Here is a 14,559-nt window from a genome sequence, read left to right as displayed (position 1 = left end):
CACTACAGAGGTTGACAAATAAATAAGTACTTAGAAATTGGCTTAAAAATTGCCTCACACCCATTTTCGCCATTATCTTCTGTTCAAACAGCCCCTATATTAGATCCGACACTGTCCACGGGGTTGATATTTCAGTATAAAATATGTACGGTAATCGAATAAATTTCTTCAGTATTGAATTACATACTTCCGTGTCCTTTGTAATCAAATATAATCATTGGAATTATACGCTTTCATGTTGGATGAATGTTATTCAACAAATATTAGAATATCAGGTATAATGTAAATATGCCTTGTGTCCGAAATGTGTATGGGTAAATAATTCTCAAATTGACGTGACGCGATCAATGATCATATCAGAATAACTTTACTATCGGTAAAAATACCATTACATTTACAGGACTGGGTAATAAATATTTCAGGAATGTTAAGTGATTTTATTTGGGAACAGTATTTTTTTCAGTTGATTTATATAGTTGTTTCAACATATAATTTTGAAAATTATAAAATAATATTCAGAATCGCAAAAAAAACCGTAACTGTAATAAGTATGTTTGTGCTCCAAGGTATCAGGTTTGTAGTTATGTCTAAAATATGTATTTTTTACATTTAAATATACATTTTTACTATAAATATGTATATGTGTATTGACGTAAAAAAAAACTGTTAAAAAAACATGTTTTTACCCTTCACAGATTAAAACGCGTCACATATTGTGATTCATGAAAACACGCACCTATTGATGAAAAGTGACAGCAGCTGTCAAGAAGTACGCTGGGTGTCGTTTAGTATTGCATGTGTTTATATAACGTTCAAAATATGGCGCTGCCATTTGAGTAAAATCATGTTTTAACCTTACACAGCTGAAAAAACCCATACATTTTTTTTAAATTCAAGATTATAACAAAATTTTTAACCAATCGGTGAATGACTGGGAGATTTATATAGAGGAAAGAAGTCATTTAAAATTTATCGTACTTTAAAACAGGTTAGATTATTCCGAATTCCACAAAAATATCGGTTACGGTATATAGTAAGGAGAGGGGCGATGTGTGTGAATTACGTAATATATGTAAATCTGATGAGATAACGATGTTAATATATGGTAAAGCGGAAATCGTATAGGGGTAAAAGAGATTCGGAAGTTATTATATTTTAATGAACGCAATAAAAGTGGCAGGGCCGGATCTTTTACATGGACTATTGGAATGGGAAAAACAGGCGCCATAAAAAAATACGTCAGTTTCATATTTTTCATTACTAGACTTCATGACTGCACGTGTAAAATATAGCGACTCCATGTTTTATTTAGCAAAATCTCAAGAACCGAAATAATATTTACATATTGTTTTAAAGATGAATGAATTTTTCTGACAAAATGAATTAAATAAGTGTATTATTATAATATCATTGTTTTCAACCCCTGCCTTGTTGTGTGTATAATAAAGAATTTCGTCTAGCCTCCCACCAGTCTGATGATGTCGGTAATGACGAAACCTGGTCACTGGTCGAATAAAATAAAATAAAAAAATAAAATGTTGTTATTTCATTGTATTAATTGTAGAATATGAATAATACACATTTTTTTGTTAAATTATTATACGTAACAACATAAAATAAATTTTTACAATAGCGGTTGTTGGACAAACAAAATATCCTGTCTAAATGATACAAACAAAAAAAGTCATAAAAACAGTAATCGACTTAATTATTTATTATGTGGTAGCGCTTGTTTGCGCGGTGTAAGTTCTAATTGGAGTTTTTTCCCCAGAGTATACTTGTTTAATTTTTTTCTTTTTATAAAAAAAAGACAACCCTTACGTACTTAATTACTTTTAAATTTATGTTTCAATTATATATGATATTTCTTCTTCTTCTGACCCTTATCCACACCCAATGGTGCATAGGGCACTGCATCGAATTGACGCAGTGATATCTTGATCGTTAATTATATGAAGGCAAAGTGATCACTCCTGCCCTTCAGGGACCAGTCCAGGGTAATATTTAATAAATATTACAGTGTAATATCACTTATATTTATTTTCACCCCAACTGGGAATCGAACCCGGGACCTCTAGCACGGTAGCTAAAAACGCGAGGCGGGCATGGATGGATGATATTTACATAAAAAAAAATTGTTGATTGATATTTTGATGAATAATAATAATAATAAAACTAAAATATAAAATATTCTAATTTATTATATTTTCTCATTTTTTATATTTTCTCATTTGTTTATTTTAAATTTGCTTCATACCTTATTTTTTTCTGATTTATTTCTTTTAAATATGCTTCTTATGCCTATTTATTATACCTGTTTTTTGTTTTTATATTTTGCCATAAATTAATATTAGTTTTAGTCATTTAAAAAAAAAACTTTTTTTAAACTTTGTTATTTGTGTTCCAGTCTTGTTAACCTTAATCCCATGTCCCAAAATGAGAAATAGAAATTACTCATCGGGAATATTATATGTACGAGTATATAACTTATGTAAGTAATATGTTATGAAAAATAAATAAAACAGTTATAAATATAACTTACCTATTTCACGGGTGCTGCAAATTTCGTAAATATAGTCGGTACATTTGAAAATACTTAAAGAAATTGTTTTTCATTATTCAATATGAGTTTATACAAATTCACTTCCGTTTTTATTTCATTTATTCAAACAGCACTTCACTCTTTATTTATCGACTATTGTGTAACATTATTTTTAACGATTTTCTAGTAGTATTTTTTGGCAAGCCTAAAATGATTAAATTATAAATGATAATGATTTTATAGATTGAAACTCATCGAAAAAAGTACAGATATTAAGATTTGTTTAAAAATATATTAATATTTGTTTTATTACAAAACATATATATTCCCTAGTAATTTTTTGAAAATGTATAACATGTAACTAACAAAAAAAAAAGAAGTCCCTCTCCAAGTACAAGAGCTCAGTCTCTTTTAAGGAAAAGCTCAGCGAAACTAAAACTATATGATTGTATTAAGTAAAAATATATGGAAATTATATAAAAAAATCTAACTAATAATCATATATACCACTTGAGTGCGTCCAAATACTTGTTCACAAATAGAGTTTCTATTCAATAAAAACTTCTTTCATCTCACCAATAGATGTCTCTAGTGAAATTGTAGTGATTCAAGCAGTATGTTTTAAAAATTTAACTATTTATATACTTATATACAGATATATATATATATATATATATATATATATATATATATATATATATATATATATATATATATATATATATATATATATATATATATATATATATATATATATATATATATATATATATATATATATATATATATATATATATATATATATATATATATATATATCTATATATATATATATATATATATATATATATGTATATATACAGTATGTACTTTCAAGAATTTGAAGAGTGTTGTTTTCAATCATGCCTAGAATTGATGAATGTTGCACGTGTGTAAAGTAATCACTTAAACCAGCCTATGACGGTTGTAGGCCCCGTAAATGCTCAGACTTCCATAATCTTCTTCATCTATGTTGAGATGTCAAAAAAAAAGATAAAAATATAATGTGTGCATGTATTTAAAAAACAATACTATAGTTTTACACACAGTTCGTGTCACACAATAGTTATTTCTTGATTGCTATGTATATTTTTGACCAGGCACGCAAGCAGTAATTACACGATTCATTAAAACAGTGCTGATTTTTAACAGTTATTCACGTAGAACATGTGTTTAATTAGGTTTATTATACAATATGTTTACTGAATATGTTTACATTATGTAAATCCTCCATTACGTGTACTGTTCATGAATGAACTAATCACATTCAACTTTTTATGATGGATGTTTGTTTTTTCTGAGAGTATTATGTAAGAAATAATATTTTTGCAATAAATAAAATGTATAAAATTCTTTTATTGCGGCAGATGATTTTTATTTTACAATCCATGTCTGGGGACGGAAATCCTTAAGTAATTTGTTGATAAGAATTTTTTTCGAATAGTATTTAAATCCTAGTATTTAGCTCTTTATTTCAGTATTAAGAGCTTTCTAGTAAAGACCATAAACGATATTCTCTACCCAATTACCTGTGGTAACCACCAATAAAGCTTTTTAATTTCTTTGTTTTTAAAACATTATATTTCATTTTTAAACTTTAAAAACGTTCTCTTGAAAAATCAAGTTTTTTGATTTATGACGTTCTTGAAAGGAGTGAGCGATATGAAAGAACGTGCTAATGAGACTAGTATTGATGGAGAAATATATGATAATTTGTTAAGGAAAAAAAACCTTAGGTCAAAACAAACTATCGTCAACTTCTATAAAAATAATTTTATGAAAAAATAAAATTATGTAAATTATTTATAAAAACATAATCATCCAAGTTATGACATTATTACTACATTCCCATACAAATAATACAAATATTACATTTGATAGTATTGAACCTATTACAAATTTGTCTTTGCAAACATTATTCGACTCTTCCACATTCATGCATTTCCTATACACCCGCCGATTAATCCGATTCCTGAACTGACAGCTTACAAGTATTTGACAAACTTGATCATGTCACGTTTTCCTCGGTCTTCCTTTATTTCACTCATTGTTTTTCATCTATTGACTTCTATTCCTATCCACATTTGCCTCATAAATTTGTTAAGCTGCTCTTTTTTCACTTATTCGTACTATATTTACAAACCATTTTAACACACCTTCCTTAATTTTATCGATAGTGCCTTACATCGTTTTCTTATTCCAACATACAAACATCTACCACACACCGTTTTAATGCATAATGAGAGATCGCAATTCGACTACATTTAGTCTACTCTAATACTAACTCTTTTACTAACTTGCTTAAAATTTCATTCACATAATTGGATAAAAAAAATTATAATGACAAATCAAAATTGCTTTCGTTCGACCATTGAACAGACATAATAAAGGGTCCGCCAAATAACTTTTTTTTTTCTAAAACAGGGCGCAAAACATCGAGTGTAGCTTTGGCTGTGTGGCACGTAGCGCCGTCCTGTTGAAACCAAATGTTGCCAATATCCTCCTCTTCAATTTTTGTGAACAAAAATCCGTTCAACATGGCCCGATAACGATCGCCATTGACTGTAACGGCCACTCCTTGCTCATTTTCAAAGAAAAATGGCCCAATTATGCCTCTGGACCAAAATCCGCACCAAACAGTGACTCGTTTTGGGTGTACCGGCTTTTCAATGTATGCGTGCGGGTTTTTTGTGCCCCAAATACGACAATTTTGCTTGTTTACATACCCGCCAAGATCAAAATGAGCTTCATCCGAAAAGATGATTTTTTTGGCAAAATCGGCATCTTCTGTAAGTCGATCGCAGGCCCACTCAGTGAAGCGAAAACGCATTGGATGGCCAGTTGGCTTCAACTCCTGAACCAATTGGACTTTGTATGGCGTCATACCAAGGTCTTTATGCAAAATTCGTCTCAATGATGTCTCCGAAATGTTCAATTGTTGAGAACGACGGTGAATTGATGTTGATGGCGCTTCACGCACACTTTCTGCCACAACATCGATATTCTCGGGTGTACGCACTGTTTTTGGCTTTTCACGCTTTGGTTTATCGATGAGGATGCCAGTTTCTTTCACTTTTTTCACAAGATAACGAACATACGGAGCTGACGGTGCTTCTCTTCTTCCAAAAACCGTACGCAATTTTCGCACACATTCTGCAACATTACCATGATTTTCAAAGTAATGTCGCAATATTTCCCAGCGTTGTTCAAGCGTATACACAACCATATTCGCTCAGCGGAATGATAAAACTAATTATCTGTCACATCAGACATGAGCTAAGTGTTACCATTCACGAAATAAGCACTAGTTGAAAAAAAAAACTTTAGATGGCGGACCCTATACATGGAAAATATTCTCTCTATATTTCTCTCATTCCTTCCACTTATGGACTTGGAATGTGAATATATCAATATATATATATATATATATATATATATATATATATATATATATATATATATATATATATATATATATATATATATATATATATATATATATATATATATATATATATATATATATATATATATATATATATATATATATATATATATATATATATATATATATATATATATATATATATATATATATATATATATAAAAATCTAGTTATAGGAACAAACCATAAATGACAAGTAGTAAACATATGTATATGTAGATACATAGTAAATCGACTGAATACCAATCATATAAATGATTATCGCACATAATTTTAAGAAACTTCTGAGTCATTACTATCTAATATTAGAATCTCAACTGTCCATCAAACTCATAGCTATTTCCCTCTACCTCCTTCCCTAAACTTCCTTTTTCTTTGCCTTCCTTATTATCATCAATTTGTAATTATTCATAAATATATAATAAAATACATTGTTGTTTAATTAATACAACAGTAATTTGTAATTAATGTTTTAGCAGCCCTCTACAAACAGCTATATATGGTATCAAACGTTTTGACCAACATCACTGGTCTATTTTTGGTTGATTGAAGGATATTGCTTTTTAGCAATAAGCCTGCCAATGTACATATTTCTTTTCTGTACATGAAGTTCAAATAAATAAATAAATAAAATAAATAAATATTTGTATTAAAGTATTAAGTATTAAGTACTTGTGATAACTCTTTATCTTTCATACTTCATACGAGTCAAATCTTAATTCTGTGTTGTAATTTTGAGTCGACTGTAATATAGGTACCATATATAAACACGTTGATTCACAATAGGTACTGATTATCCAATCGTTCGAGGATAATGAAAAATCGTTACTTATTTCTCAATCACATTTCATTTCAGCGGAGCTAGACATTCGCGCGATTTTATGTAATACACCTGAGAAAATCACGCTTGAAAACAAGGACACTTATTTATATTTATGCGATAGCCGGAAACGTTTAAAGGATCAAGAAAATTATTAAGATCGAGTCGCCGCATTTTCTCGTCCGGGAAAAAAGGTACCGGCGTGGCTTTTATGACGACGGAAAAAGAGCTTTTGCACTGGTTATTGTGTTGTAAAAAGGAAACGTAAGAAGTGAGCGATAGCGCGGTAGGATGCTCGCACTTCGGCGGTCGCCGTGATACTGAGGGTGGGGGTGAGCCGGCATCGTGCAGCCTCCCCTGGCAGGTGCGGATCGGTTCGGAAAAACGGGTGAAAAAAATCTTGACTCGGTGCCAACTGTATATTACGAAATCTTAACCGGGCCTTGGCACACTTAAGCGAAATCGCAGTTCATTAAAATGACATCCATAACCGTAATTTGGCAAATGGCTAATAAAACGTCGAAATTTTACAGTTATTACTTCAATTTTTTTTCTATCTTAAAATAAAACTGTTATTAGTATTAATACGTTTTTATTGACATCTCAAAATATTTATTTATTTAAACTTCATGTATACAAAAAATGTATACTGACGGGCTTATTGCTAAAAAGCAATACTTCCAACCAACTAAAAACAGACTAGTGATATTGGTCTAAATGTTTGATACCTTATACAACTTTCTGCAATCATGGGGAAGATAGATAGTACTTGAACATTAAAAAAAAAATACCCATTGATAAGAATAAAGAAGAAAAGGGGAGTTTGGGGAAGTAGGTAGAGGTAAAAACTAAGGGATGAGGTTTGATAGACAGTTAGGTTTCTAATGATGACGTATGTGAAGAAGAATATTGAAGACATGCCATACAGGGTTTATGACCTATGGACAAGTATTTGGACACAATAAAAATATTGTGAAATAAAATTAGTCATTAAGTCCTTTATAAGTGGATTTTGTATCAGATTCACAACAAGAGCTTTATATTTACATTTTGATATCTCAACAAAGATGAAAAAATGTGGAATTCTGGATATTTACACGGGTTATGACCTGTACTATGCTGGTAAAGTGATCACTTTACACACGTAACATTATCAATTCTAGCAATGATTGACGCCTCAATCAAGGAAATAATAATAATAATAATAAATCCCTTACCGCACCCCAATGGTGCATAGGGCACTGCTTCATATAAACGCAGTGTTATCTCGATCGATTACACATGAAGGAAAGGTGATCAGCCCTCCACTTCAGGTACCAGTCCAGTGTAATATTGAATAAATGTTAGAGTGAAAAAATCACTTATATTTATTAAACCCCCCTGGGAATCGAACCCGGGACCTCCAGAACGGTAGGCGAGCATGCTTACCATTACACTGCTGAGGCGGAATCAAGGAAATAACCAGACTTATATATTTCTCTTCATCTACGTTGAGATGTCTAAATGAACTCCCAAGTGAAGAAATCTAGATTTGTGAACAAGAATTTAGACACACCCAAAAATACTGTGAGAGCTTTATATTTTAAAAATAAGATACAATAATGATAATGATTTTATATAATTAATATAGCGCCACCTTCGTAAAAATATTACCTCAAGGGATGCAAAATCTTCACAAAATGATTTTTTTAAAGGAAAAATATTTGTGTTCTTACTATCAGTATATAGTATAAACAACTATATTTCAATTTCATACTATTATTTACAGTGGCGGAGTGGGTTCGAATCCAGAAACAGTAATTTAAATACATAAAAAACAACCTGCTTTAGAATTTCAAAGCAAATCAAAAATAAAATATTGTTTTCAACCGATTATTTAAAAAAAATTAATTTGACGATGTAATAAATTTGTAATGTTTAACCATCTTTTTCTCCCCAAATAAAAAACATAATTATCAAATCATTAGCAATAAATATACATAATTTAATAATGGACAGCATTATTTTTTTAGGATCAAACCTACATGAAAAAAAAACTTTCTTAACCTGTATAAAAATCAACTTTATTTTCTTAACCTGTATAAAAGAAGCTTATTTTCTTTATGTCCATAAAAATTCTTAAGTCGTAGAAATATTTTTTGCGAATAACATAAAAAAAAGTGCGTGTTTTGATTCGAATACGGATCTGATTGATTTAATTTCCGACATTTTCCGAATTTACACGAGCACTTACGATACACACCACATGTGCCATTTTAGGTATATCATTTTTCCACCACATGTCCATGTCCACGGATTCTTAAAATAGACTTGGTATATATTTCGCGTTGTTTTAATGGAATAATTTCTAAAAAATCCACCTGATTATGCTCGTAGTGACGTATCGCCAATGTTCTGTCATTGAGTAGGCAACACCGAGGGTGAGTTTTTGTCTTCTGCGCAACTCGGGCCCATCGACTGGTCGCGAGCGTAGAGGGTCTACGAGTAAGCTGAAGAAATCATATTACACCTAGAAGACACGACCATTTAACCCCTAACATGTTGTACAGATAAATATACGTATATATGTATGTATGTATGTATGTACAGGGTATTTGGACACACTCAAAATGTATTACAAGTATTTGGACACACTCAAAATGTTGTAAATAAATTATCTGGTCAAATTATAAGCTTAATAATAAAAATGAAAATGGTATTTTCTGGCGTTTCTCATGTGTGTGATTATAATCCAGGATTCGGATCTCACATACTAATATAAGAGTTTCTGCTTAATAAAAAGCTTCTTTACATCTCACCAATAGATGTCTCTAGTGAAGTTCTAGTGATTCATGAACAAGGTTTCTAAATTGGTTCATATATATAGAACTTCCAAGAATTTGCGTAGTGTGGTTGTCATTAATGGGTAGAATTGGTGAATGTTACACGTGTGTAAAGTGATCACTTAAACCAGCCTATGACGGTCGTAAGCCCCGTAAATGCCCAGACTTCCATATTCTTCTTCATCTTTGATGAGATGTCAAAAAATAATATGTACAGGGTCATTCATTTTTCAGTTTCGAATGAAAAGGTAAATAAAACACACACAGCGATACATTTTTTATATATTTTTTAATTTCATTATAAAGTTTGGACTATTGGAAAACAATATCATTCAAATGGCACCTCGGGAAGATTCGATGCATATATAATTTAAGTTTTTTTTTTCATTTACAATCCAATATACCATCAGTCATAAATTATTTTTTTCAAATCCAGGTAACGTTTAAAGTGATTAAAAAGTAAAATAATAATTTTGAAAAGAAAATAGGTATTGAATGGTTAGGAGTTAAACAAATGTTAATATATTTTTAAATATATGAATAAAAAAAAAACAGATTCCGTAGTTATACTTTTAAATGCCCGGAAACACGTTTGTCCCCTAGCGCAGCCGATCGCGTTTTGAATGTGCTGTTTGAGACTTCAGCCTTAATGATAGAATTACGTAGACAGTTTGGCCTGAATCTGTGACCCAATTAAAAGTAGTAATGATTTTTTTCCCATTATTCTTGGCGATATTTTCCAATGATTGACCTTTGCAGTACCTTACTCCATTGTACAAGTTATGAGATCGCCAGTCTGAAAATAACAATTTCAGTAATACTTTATGAAGCATCTATTGAATAATAAAAAAACGACTCAAATGGAGTAGTGTGAGATTATTTTTTTTTTGTATTTTATTTAATTTTTTTAATTTTTTATTTTTATTTTTTTGTCCGCCTCCGTAGTGTAATGGTCAGCACGCTCGGCTACCGTTCTGGAGGTCCCGGGTTCGATTCGCAAGGGGGGTAAAAATAAATATAAGTGATTTTTTCACTGTAATATTTATTCAATATTACCATGGACTGGTACCTGAAGCGGAGGGCTGATCACCTTTCCTTCATAAGTAAAACGATCATGATAACACTGCGTTTATAAGACACAGTGCCCTATGCACCATTGGGGTGCGGATAAGGGTTTTATTATTGTATTATTATATATATATTTTTTTTTTTCAAATCATACATACATAAGCCATATGCATATAATATTCAGGATGAGTAATTTCTATTTCTCATTTTGGGACAAAGGATTAAGGTTAAAAAGACTGGAACATAAATAATAAAATAACAAAAACGATTTGTACACGTTACTTAACACTCTGTAACATAAATGCCCAGACTTCCATACTTTTCTTCGCCTATATTGAAATACCAAAAATGTGTCGATATGTTAAATATAAAAGTAGAAACTACCAAAAATGTGTCTATATGTTAAATATAAAAGTAGAAACTACCAAAAATGTGTCTATATGTTAAATATAAAAGTAGAAACTACCAAAAATGTGTCTATATGTTAAATATAAAAGTAGAAACTACCAAAAATGTGTCTATATGTTAAATATAAAAGAAGAAACTATTTTTAAAAAAAACTGCAATTCTCCAACTATGCAAGGGCGAACATTACTTAAATGCAAATAAAATTTCATCTTTGAGATATATACATGACTTTACAATACCAAAATGCAATACCAAACAATTCCAACAAAACTTTAAATAAGTAGGAACTTTACAACATTTTGAGTGTGTTCAAATACTTGTTCACAAAATCTAGATTATCTCCAATTACAGGAGTTATTTTCATATTATTTTTTGACATCTCATCAAACATGAAATATGGAAGTCTGGGCATTTACAAGAACAAGGTTTCTAAATTGGTTCATATATAGAACTTCCAAGAATTTGAGTAGTGTGGTTGTCAATAATGGGTAGAATTGGTGAATGTTAGACGTGTGTAAAGTGATCACTTAAACCAGCCTATGACGGTCGTCAGCCCCGTAAATGCCCAGACTTCCATATTCTTCTTCATGTTTGATGAGATGTCAAAAAATTATAAGTAGGAACTTAGTACTTCAACAACCTTCCTACAGAGATAAAAAAATTAACACTTTTAAATGCTAAATAATACATAATATTAATTTATTATATGTTAATCTAAGAATGAAAAAAAATAATAAAAAAACAAAAACAAAAAATGTATACTAAAAATAAATTGTGTTACCAACAAACATAACTAGCTAAGTCCCTCTCCAAGCACAAGAGCTTAGTTTCTTTTTTGGAGAGAAATGTGTTTTTAATTTTAAGATTGTAAGTAGAAATGTTTAAAAAATGAATGAAAATTATATATAAAAAAATAATAATAAATATTAACATGATTAAACTTGGCATCGAATTGATCCATCAAATATCTAACCTTATCTCTCTTGAAAATTAGGAATAACGTTTGTTTACCGCATCTACCGATACTGTTTATTGCTTTACCATATGTCTTGACCTCATTCTTCTAATATAAACCACAACATATTATTAATCAAAACATGGCTGCATTAATAACGTTATTAATGAATAATCATATTATTATAATGATGACATTATTCCTTTAAAATGAACATCATAATTATCATTAAATTCGTTGTCTGCGGGGACAATTGCATTTACCATTTAAATACTGCAACGTTTATTATAATTATGTACTGCTGTTGACTAATGAATCATTTAAAACTCAAAAATATGCAATCTAACCCAGTAAATAAAAATATAAATAAAAAAGTAAAAATGAACACTAGAAAAAGCGGTTTCTATAGCTATGAATTCAAAAATATATGTTATATATCACTCACTCCTTTCAAGAACGTCATAAATCAAAACACATGATTTTCAGGAGAACTTTTTTAAAGTTTAAAAATATAATAAAATGTATTAAAATTAAATATCAAGCCACTTTTGAACTTTATACTGTGCAAGAGATCTTTTTAGGTAAGCCCTGAAGGTTTTTTCTCCATTTGAAAAATATTTAGTATGTTAAAAAAATAAATAAACCTCAAATTCAATTTCTCAAAATGCAAAAACAACACTTTCTGCCCTGTAGCGGGTAAATATTAAGTTAAAAATATGCCGCTATTGCTAGGATATGGTACATTTTCTGGGCATTCCGAGAACACGCACAACTGAAAATTTACGAATTTTGATTTATGACGTTGTTGAAAGGAGTGAGCGATATGTAAACGTGCCTTTATCTCGTCCGCCTTCGAAGTGTAATATGGTCAGCACGCACGTTCGATTCCCAGAGGGTGTTAAAAAAAAGTGACTTTTTCACTTTTGCATTTATTCCATATTACCCTGGACTGGTACTTGAAGCGGAGGGCTGATCACCATTCCTTTATGTATAAATGATAAAGATAACACTGCCTTTATATGATGCAGCGCCCCATGCACCATTTGGGTGCGGATAAGGGTTTGAAGACGAAGAAAAAATACCTTTTTCAGGTGAAATCATATAATATCGCACTTCAGTGTTACCACTGAATTATTTTTAATTATTATTTTAGACGAATGTGCGGCAAGACAATGTATGCGACATGTTAGAATAGTAATATAAGGATTGAAAGGCCAAGAAAGGTATTATAAAGTAAAGAAATGTGTGTTGAGATGGTTTGGAAATGTGAATCGTATGAGTGAAGAAAAAAATAGTTAAACAGATTTATGAGGCAAGAGTGATTGGCAATAGAAACAGAGAAATATCGACGAAAACTTGGCATGATCAAGTATTAAAAATATTTTTAAGTGATCAGGGAAGGAGTCGGAATAATAGGCGGGTACGTATGAGGAAATTCATGAATTTGGAAGAGGTGTTTGGAGAGACAGATTGGTGTCGCGTTCTATTCTCTCTGCCTACCCCTACGGGGAAGCGGCATGATGGTTACTTTTTTATGTTATTTTCTTAATACCTAAAGATGAAATCGTAATTGATAACCCTTTGGGTTTTCATGACATACTTGGACTTCAGCTAAATGTCTACATAATTGAGAACAATAACTAGTTCATATCTAATGAGATGTCAATAATAATGATTTATATATATATATATATATATATATATATATATATATATATATATATATATATATATATATATATATATATATATAAATATATACATAAATCTGATTTTTGACTATTTAATATCTTACTAGCAAAATATTGCCCTGAAAAAAATCCCAAAGCGATTTTGAATTTAGAAGTACATATCATAATATATCGACTTGCTAAAGATGACTAACTGCATTGATGTTGATTTTATTGCCATGCAAAAGTGACTTAAATGGCCCTCCTGAACATTTAACGTTTTGTTAGTTGGTCACTTTCTCCTATACGACTACGATATATATTTATATATACGTTCTATAAAGTGATGAGATACATAGATTGCACAATAATAATTATCTAGATACCTAATGATCGAGAAAGATGGACGATGAAAACAAATCTGAAAAATATTAATTAATTAATAAGTATATCAGAATACTAATATCCCTGAAATGTGAATATTAAATATTAAACTAATATTGCACATTATAAGTAATATGTAAAGACGAAATACAACAAAAGTTATTTTATGTGATTCCCAGATTTAAAAAAATATATATATGGAAATGAAATGGCATATAAAATATTTAGCTTTTGCCAATGTCAAGTTGATTAAATAATATTATAATAAAACCCTTATCCGCACCCCAATGGTGCATAGGGCACTGCGTCATATAAACGCAGTGTTATCTGAATCGTTTTTTTACACACGAAGGCAAGGTGATCAGCCCTCCGCTTCAGGTACCAGTCTAGGGTAATATGAAATAA

The 14,559-nt window shown here is 30.2% G+C and overlaps 1 protein-coding gene across 3 annotated transcripts in view; it reads right to left on the bottom strand.

Moving 5' to 3' along the window:
• Positions 1-7,145, bottom strand: part of LOC148302219 (uncharacterized) — a 53,248-nt gene extending 46,103 nt beyond the window's left edge. For 2 of the 3 annotated variants that reach the window (XM_088271979.1, XM_088271981.1), the window contains exons 1-2: positions 6,786-7,145; positions 2,543-2,747 (exon numbers count right to left, since the gene is read on the bottom strand). The gene's annotated coding sequence lies outside the window, so the exon portion shown is untranslated. The remainder of the gene's footprint in view (positions 1-2,542; positions 2,748-6,785) is intronic. The other variant, XM_088271980.1, reaches the window with a different exon arrangement.
• Positions 7,146-14,559: the final 7,414 nt, after the last annotated feature.

This window comes from Brachycentrus maculatus, unplaced genomic scaffold, assembly GCF_059751285.1.
Source record: "Brachycentrus maculatus isolate JH-2025_06_01 unplaced genomic scaffold, ASM5975128v1 h1tg000472l, whole genome shotgun sequence".
Taxonomy (NCBI): Eukaryota; Metazoa; Arthropoda; class Insecta; order Trichoptera; family Brachycentridae; genus Brachycentrus; species Brachycentrus maculatus.
The sequence above is the reverse complement of the archived record's forward strand: the minus strand, read 5'-3'. Positions and strand labels throughout refer to the sequence as shown.